This window comes from Canis lupus, chromosome 28 (genome assembly GCF_048164855.1).
Source record: "Canis lupus baileyi chromosome 28, mCanLup2.hap1, whole genome shotgun sequence".
Classification (NCBI taxonomy): Eukaryota; Metazoa; Chordata; class Mammalia; order Carnivora; family Canidae; genus Canis; species Canis lupus.
The window spans coordinates 17,586,910-17,595,203 of record NC_132865.1 but is presented as its reverse complement, the minus strand read 5'-3'; positions in this window follow the sequence as shown (position 1 = coordinate 17,595,203).

Genomic DNA, 8,294 nt, shown 5'->3' with positions numbered 1-8,294 from the left:
TGACCTTTCTCAGTGCTCAAAACCATCCATCCATTTCGTATTCCCTTGAAATATTTTACTGAGCATAAATGTCAAGATCCCTGGTCTACAGTTTTAAGACACTGCCTAACCTTTTCAGAAACTTGGGACATTTGCCTTTCTTTATTCCCATGGCAGCTATTCTATTATCAATAACTCCTCAAAGATTACTGACATTGATCTTATCTTCAAAATTACTCAGTGCCCTAAATTAGATATTTTCTGAGCCAGAAAAGTGAAGTCATCTGGAGAATTGTTTTACTTTTCTTCTCTTCCTATCTCTTCATGACTTTAAATTTTAATTCCTCTTCACCATTTTAGTTTTGCTCTTCCACATGAAGATTATTCTCCTTGACAGAAAAGATGGGAACAAAATTGAAGTTAAGAAGGTAATCTTTCCCTCTTTTGCTTTATTCTCATAGTATTTAACCTAGAAGAATTTTCACAATCCTGCTCACAATATAACTAGAAAGCTTTATTTTCTTCAAGGACTTTGAAAATAATAATTGCACTTTGAGAATCACTCTATTTCTGTTCTGAAATACACTTGCTAGTGTTTTCTCATTTTCTCTAACTCTTCTCTATATTTTTGGTATATATTTTTTAAAGATTTATTAATTATTTTAGGGGTGGGGAGGGCAGAAGGAGAGAGAGAAATCTGAAGTAGACTCCTCACTAAATGGGGAGCCTGATACAGAACTTGATCCCAGGACCTCAAGTTCATGAACTGAGCTGAAATCAAGAGTTCGCCACTTAAGCCACCCAGGCACCACTGGCATATTTTAATTTTTAATTTGTGCTCATAAAGAATGCCATAGAAAGCACTTTGGTCTTTGTAGACAGTGCCCCATATTTTTTTCCACCAAGGTCATTCATGATTGTATGATCAAAACACCATTTTGAGAGCTTCTTGTAGAACAATTTTTCCAACTTCATTTATTCACTTATAGTAGTTGAAAGTATCACTTAGAACAGCACATATAATCACATATTATGTAATCAGTTTCTCTAAAGTCACATCACTGTGATTTCATATAACATATTCTCTGTGTTGATTTATTTAGATCTATATTAGCAGTTCTCATTATTTTTTCCTTTACCTTCTGAGAGATGAAGTTGTTAGCAAAGGAAAAAAATCAACATTTTCTCTTAGTGTCTAAGTTTTATTTTGAAGTCCCCATGGAGTTATGTGCTCTTTGCTGCTCCATTTTGTGATCTATATCTGGTCAAGTGTTTGTAGTAAAAGTTCCCACATGTCCACCTGCAGGCAGTTTTAAATTTTTCTAAAAACTAAAGCTGGTAAAATCTATAAAATCTCGAATCTAATGCAGAAGAATTAGGCCATGGCTATGAATGTCATTTAAATAGCCATGTTTAGGTAACATTCATTAGATCACACTCCCATAAAAATTTAACTTTTATTCTGCCTAGATGTTTTGCACCCATATATTTTTGTTCATCTTTTCACTATCAAATTTAGGGAATTTTTACTTGATCTGATGTTACTACCATTCTCCCATTGATACACACACACACACACACACACACACATATATATATAGTTATGTTGTTCCAAATATTATATATATATATATATCATATTTAGTACCTTATTCTTCTTATTTTTTTACTAATCTACACCCAATGTGGGGCTCAAACTCAACACTCTGAAATCAAGAGTCCCATGTTCCCCTTGACTAAGCCAGCCAGGTGCCCTCAGGCATATTCTTTTCACAATGATTATAAGTCATTGCAACCCTCTATTTGTGAGTCTAACTTTATCAAGCCAATCAATACCAATAAAGTAAAAAAATATCTTCTTTTGAAAATATTTATCTTTTTAAAAAGATTTTATTTATTTATTCATGAGAGACAGAGAGAGTCAGAGATGCAGGCAGAGGGAGAAGCAGACTCCATGCAGGGAGCCTGACACGGGACTTGATCTCAGGTCTCCAGGATCACAACCTGGGCTGAAGGCAGCGCTAAACCACTGAGCCACCTGGGCTGCCCTGAAAATTTTTATCTTGTTCATTATTTGTATTCTGATCACTTTTGTTTGGATATCTCTTCTAAGAATTTGTGGCCTTCTTCATTCATGTGACAATTCAGAGAATCTGATTTACACTTTTTCAATCTCCTTTTGTTTTTATTTTCAAGCTATCTCATTTAGATTAACAAGTCTCCTGGGAATTATATTATTCCAAGTCTGTTTTGTTGTTGTTGTTGTTGAAAATCAATTGAGAGAGGATAAACACAATCTACTAATACAAGAAATAAAAGTGACCAGGAGAAAAGTAAGGTCCTCAAACCATTACAATTTCTGAGTATTCCATAAGAGAAAAATAGTACTTTGCTATTTTTGTAAATGTGAATAGGCAAAAACCTAAAAGCTTAAAAATCACCTATAACACTTTTTCTTGCCTTATAAGTCTCCTTTTGTGGCCATAGATAAATACATAAAGTAGAGTTTATCTTTAGATAGAAAATTATTTGTATCTCAAGTCACCCAGGTGTAGCAAATCCAATTAATTCCATTTACTAGTGGATATTTCCTTCTCATATTTATCTTTCTTTTCCAAAGTTTTCATTCCTCCCCCAAAATTTAGTTTCCTGCTCTCAATTTTTATTTTGTGCTTTTCTTAGATTCTTCCAGATGTATTATTTCTACTCTTATTTTTAAAAAGGAAAGTTTTGGAATATTTGGCAAATCTGAGTTTGGACAAGGATTTCCATCATTGCATAGATAGCTCAGAAAAACAATATCCTTCAGCTCTACCTATGAACATATTTACACTCTAATCAAAATTCATTCAAAACTTTCATTCAGAATTTTCCAAGGGTATTGGTTGGGAAATATCAGAGTGCACACAAAGAAAAATATGTCTACAGAACACACAGTCCAGACTAGAATTTAACAAATGACCAGAAATCACCACACAATGCAATAAATCTATGATGAGAAAATGGAAGATGCTTAAACATGATAGAATAAACATCAAAACTACTTGGTCAATGAGCATGATACAAGGTCAATCATAGATTTCCCAAGATTCCCTATATGTAAAGCAAGAATCCATGTTCATCTTCTCCACAAAGCTAACAACATTCACTATCTATGGAGGAAAGTCTCATATGCATCCGTTAGCTTTGCTTTTATTTCCCCATGTCAATATATGCTTCATCATGCATACCTCTGGCCTTAATTCCCTGCACATCCTTTATCTCTTTAAGTCTATTTTTTGATAATATAATAACTAAAGTATCAAATTAAATAGTGAGTTCAGGATCTCATAATAATAAAAAAATATTTACCTTTATTTGTATCTCAGATAGACTTTACAATCATGAGATTTGTATCTCCATTGTACAGATGGGAAAATTGAGGCAGAGAGAGGTTAAATAGGTTGCATAAGATAATCCAGCTAGTAAGTGGTAGAAGCAGAATAGCATGAGGATTTATGCTTTTATCCACTATACTATGCTTCATCTCATATTTCAGGTAAGAAGAATATCAAACAGAAAAGTTACTATAATGGTAGAATGATTTGAAGCCAGACTAACAAAAATTTTAAAATCTGTATATGTACAGAAGAGATGGTTGAGTAGGAAAAACAGTAATCAATCAAATATTTTTAAAAATGCCATGTGGAATAGGAACAATATTATTCCAAATCATATTTTAGGTCAAAAGGTGGGAAGAAAAATTTAAATATTACAAATACTTTAAAAGACAAATATTTTGAGAGGAGCAAGTAACAAATATGTAGACTTCTCAGGTATCTATTTATGTCCATCAGTGTATTCACATTAATGAACATATAAGACCATGATGAAAGGGATCTCTTTGTTGACACACAAAAACAATACTGCTGACAAGGAAAAAAAAATCTCTATAAATATATGCCTGCTCTACAGTGTACCAATGTCATATCATATTTGTGCTAGTCAAGTGAGAAACTTCCTTATTTCTTTCTCCTGCCTGAATTCATCTTCACAGTTGTAGAATCTGTTCTTAACAATACATAAGACAGAATTCCATGTATGTTTTTTATGATAGATTACAATAATCTTACTGGTTTTAAGGCATATTCCAAAATAATGCATACTTGCTTACTTGGAGGTTTTCCAAAAATTTAGCAGAATCAAACAATCTCTTCAATAGTATTTTAAGCAGTGAGAACCTCTTGAAGTAAGCACTGCTAAGAAAATTAACCTCATTACTATATGTAAGCTCTAAAATATTTCATATTTTTAATTACTTGTAGTCATGATATATAGCATATATACATATATGAGTACCCTCATAATTATGGTTATCTTTATATGTAGCTATGTTAGAATAAAAATGTACAAATATTTCTGTAAATGTATAGAGATACACTATTATATATATTTTACCTATTTTTGTTAGGGGATGCAAATATATACAATGCACTTTTACTTGTCATACTAAATGATAATTTTAGTATTTATATTTAATAATTTAGAAATAATAAATTAGTAATAATAATATATTTATTTTCGGTGCTGCTAAAATAAAATCTTAAATCTAGAGCCTTCAGACCAAAACCTGTTTTTCTTACATGACAGAACTATTACACAAATCTGACATGCTCAAGTTAATTTGATGCCAGTGCAACAATGAAACTCATACGGAATTTTGTATTTTAAGAGGTTGCTTTCTGAAAGCTCAGAGTCTCCTTTGAATTTATCAGAATAGCTACCAGTTACGAGTACTTTAATGCCCAAGCCTGAACCAGGCATATATCAGATCTTATTTTTATTTAATCCTTACAACCAACCTTTTTGGATAAGTGTTACATCCATCTCTATTAGATAATAAGTTTTGATTTGAGAATAATTTTGCAATTAAGCCACAATACAGTTCATACAGGTGGAATCTAGATTCAACCACAACTATCTGACTCCAGAATATTTACCCTTACAACATATGATGTTGTCTACACTGACATTCTGTATATGTAAGCATGTACATGTGTGTCTTTATTAACAAACAAGGAATTGAGCACTTGCTGTAAATTTAATTCTGTTTATCCTAATAAAGCATCAGATTTTTAGTATTTTCTTTTAATTTTTATTTTTATTATAAAATATACAAATACTTGGAGTTAAAAATTGGGAAGTTAAAAATTACTATCCGCAACTAAAATAACATTTTAGTTAATTCAGACCAGGAGAAAAGAAATAAAATAACATTTAATTAATTGGAAGCAAAATATTACATTTCAAAGTATGATATTTCAAATTATGATAAGTATATTCCTATCAAAACTGGTACCTAGCTTGATACCAGTGTTCCTTATTTAAAAAAATACTCATTTAAGCCTTTTCATTTATTTATTAAGATTATATTTCTGAGAAGTATCATAGACTTAGGATATTTATTAATGAACTTGTGTCATATTAAACTGCTAATGTTAAAAGTCTGAATAAAAACCATACAAAAAGGGATGTCTGGGTGGCTCCTCAAGGGATACTCTGCCTTTGGCTCAGGGCGTGATTTCACATTCTGGGGGATCAAGGTCCACATCAGGCTCCCTGCTAGGAGCCTGTTTCTCCCTCTGCCTATGTCTCTGCCTCTCTCTCTGTATCCCTCATGAATAAATAAATAAAATCTTTAAACACACACACAAGATCTCAAATATTACTTTAAAACATCTTTATTTTGATATATATTTTGAGTTTGTTTACCTAAATATGAGGCTCCCTTGCCTATTGACAAAAATACTCATATTAAAGACAAAATATTTTTCCAATGGAAAAGCATGATTCTGAGGTTCAGTACTAAAACTATATATTATTTTACTGTTGGCATATCAGGAATTTTTGTTGATATTAACTTAGGGGATTTGTACCTCATATACTGACCTAATAAAATTCTAGTTTCCAATATAGGCATTTTCTACTCCTTACAATTTAATGATAGTTACTTGAGATTTAACAAACTCTTGGAAAAGGTCCATGAAGCCTCACCAATTAATATTCAAACCGTGAATCTGGGCTTGGATTCTAATTTGCTTCTGATGCAATATTAAAGCAAAATATGTATAAAATATTAATGTTATATTAGTTCTGAATTTATTTTTTTATTTTAGAATAAAGCCTTCTTACTTAGATAATTTTATTTTGAAGGACATTTTTAAAGGGCAATCATGCTTCTTGATAACCTAAATAATAATTTAGGCAGTTAGTAATTAAATAATAATTAAATGTAGTCATATTGGTGAGAATAATATCTCATATGTAGTAAAGTATTTATATTAAAATAAAAGTATTATGTATTGAATAAATGATACAATATTATTTTCACTTTTGTGGAAAATCATTTTGTCTTTAAATTTTGTGTAACAAATGCTTACAATATGTAGTTTATTGTATACTATTTAAAAATTGTTATTTGTTAAATTTTTACTGTAATACTGTTTTTGTATAATGAATGGTTTCAGAATTTTTTAAGGAAGGTGTAAGGTTTTCCAACATCATTTTAACAAAATGAGGAAATTTCACTAAGTTTTACTGAAACACATCCATTGCCATGAATTATATAACTGTGTTCTTAAATTAAGTCTTCTGTTCTCAGACCCCATGCCTATGACTTATGAAAGTCATAATTTTTAAAGTAGATCCTGTGACAGAAAATGGCTATTTACCATTTCTGATTTGATTATTTGCAATCAAATTATATTTTTCTTTTACTCCCAGGCACACATTGAGACCATATTTCTTAGAATTCTTGGGGCGAGACATGGCCTTGCAGCTGAGTGCTGGCCATGCTAACATGAGCAGGTGTGTGTACATCTTTTCCAAGATGGTCCATAAAACATTCTCCTGACCTTTCATTCTTTATTTCTAGTTGCCTGCTGAGTGGAGAAAATACTTAGGACTTCGAAGAGTGAAAGGACTCTAAATATCTGAATCCCTGGGGCACCTGGGTGGCTCAATGGTTGTGCACCCACCTTGACTCAGGTCATGATCTATGGGTCCTGGCATTGAGTTCCACATCAGGATCCCTGCAGGGAGTCTGTTTTTCCCTCCACCTATGTCTCTGCCAATCTCTGTGTGTCTCATGAATAAATAAATAAAAGCTTTAAAATAAATAAATAAATAAATGTATATATGTATGTATGTCTGAATCACTGAGTAGAATGAGCTGCTATGATCTGATTTGGACTGTTTCATGAGACAGAAACATTTGTTTTGTGAAGATTAAAATTATATTTGTTATCATTACAGCAGTGAGTTGACCAGGATATTGCAGATACCAGTAAGCTTATTCCACACACAAAAAGCTGGTCAGGGTAAATTAGAGATTTAAATGCAAAACAAAAACAAAAACAAAAAAACGCCACAAAATTTGGAACTTTGGGGAAGAGAATATAAGAATATATCTTTAAGGGCTTCAACGTCAATATTTCCTAAGGTAAACATTTATTGAATAGAAAATTCTCAGCCCACATCTTCTTGACTTTTAAGCAGCATAGATCCTTCATTCTTTCTTGATACTTTTTCACTTGGAATCTGGGACACCACACACTTTTACTGTGTCTTCATTATCTCACTGACTTCAAAATATTGGCATGTCCTATGTCTTGCTTCTCAAGCTTCTCTCTCTCCTGCACTCATGGCTTTCTATGTGCTGAATACTCCAGTTTATTTGCTCTGATCTAGGCACCCATCTGCAAATGTCTAGTGAACATTTCCATTTCTGTGAAGAATAGACAACACAAATTAAAGTAGCCCAAAACAAAGCTTCTCCATTCCAGTCTTCCCCCAATAAACTTTATCTCAATAAATGGCAACTCCATTCTTGTAGTTTCTCCTGCAAATCCTATCAGTTGGCTAAAATTATCTCCAGAATCTGAACACTATTATTCTTTACCTCCACAGCTGGCACCATTGCCTATACCACCTTCTTTTCTCTCCTGGATCAGAATGAAATTTTTCTAAGTGGTCTCACCAATTCCACCATTGCCCCTTTTTTATCTGTGTTTAACACAGAAGCCAAGGTGAATGTTAAGTCTGATCATGTCTCTGTTCTGCTTAAAATCCTCCAATAATTTCTCATCACAGTGTAAAAAGCAAAAATCATAAAATAGTCTTCAAAGTCCTCCAGAATCTGATACCACCATCCTGACCACCACTCTAATTTTTTTCTAACTACTTTTTCTTTTATTTACTCTATGACAAACCAAACACATTCCTCCCTAAGGAACTTTTTGCTCTCTCTTCCCTTTGAGTTGGACACTCTTTCATCA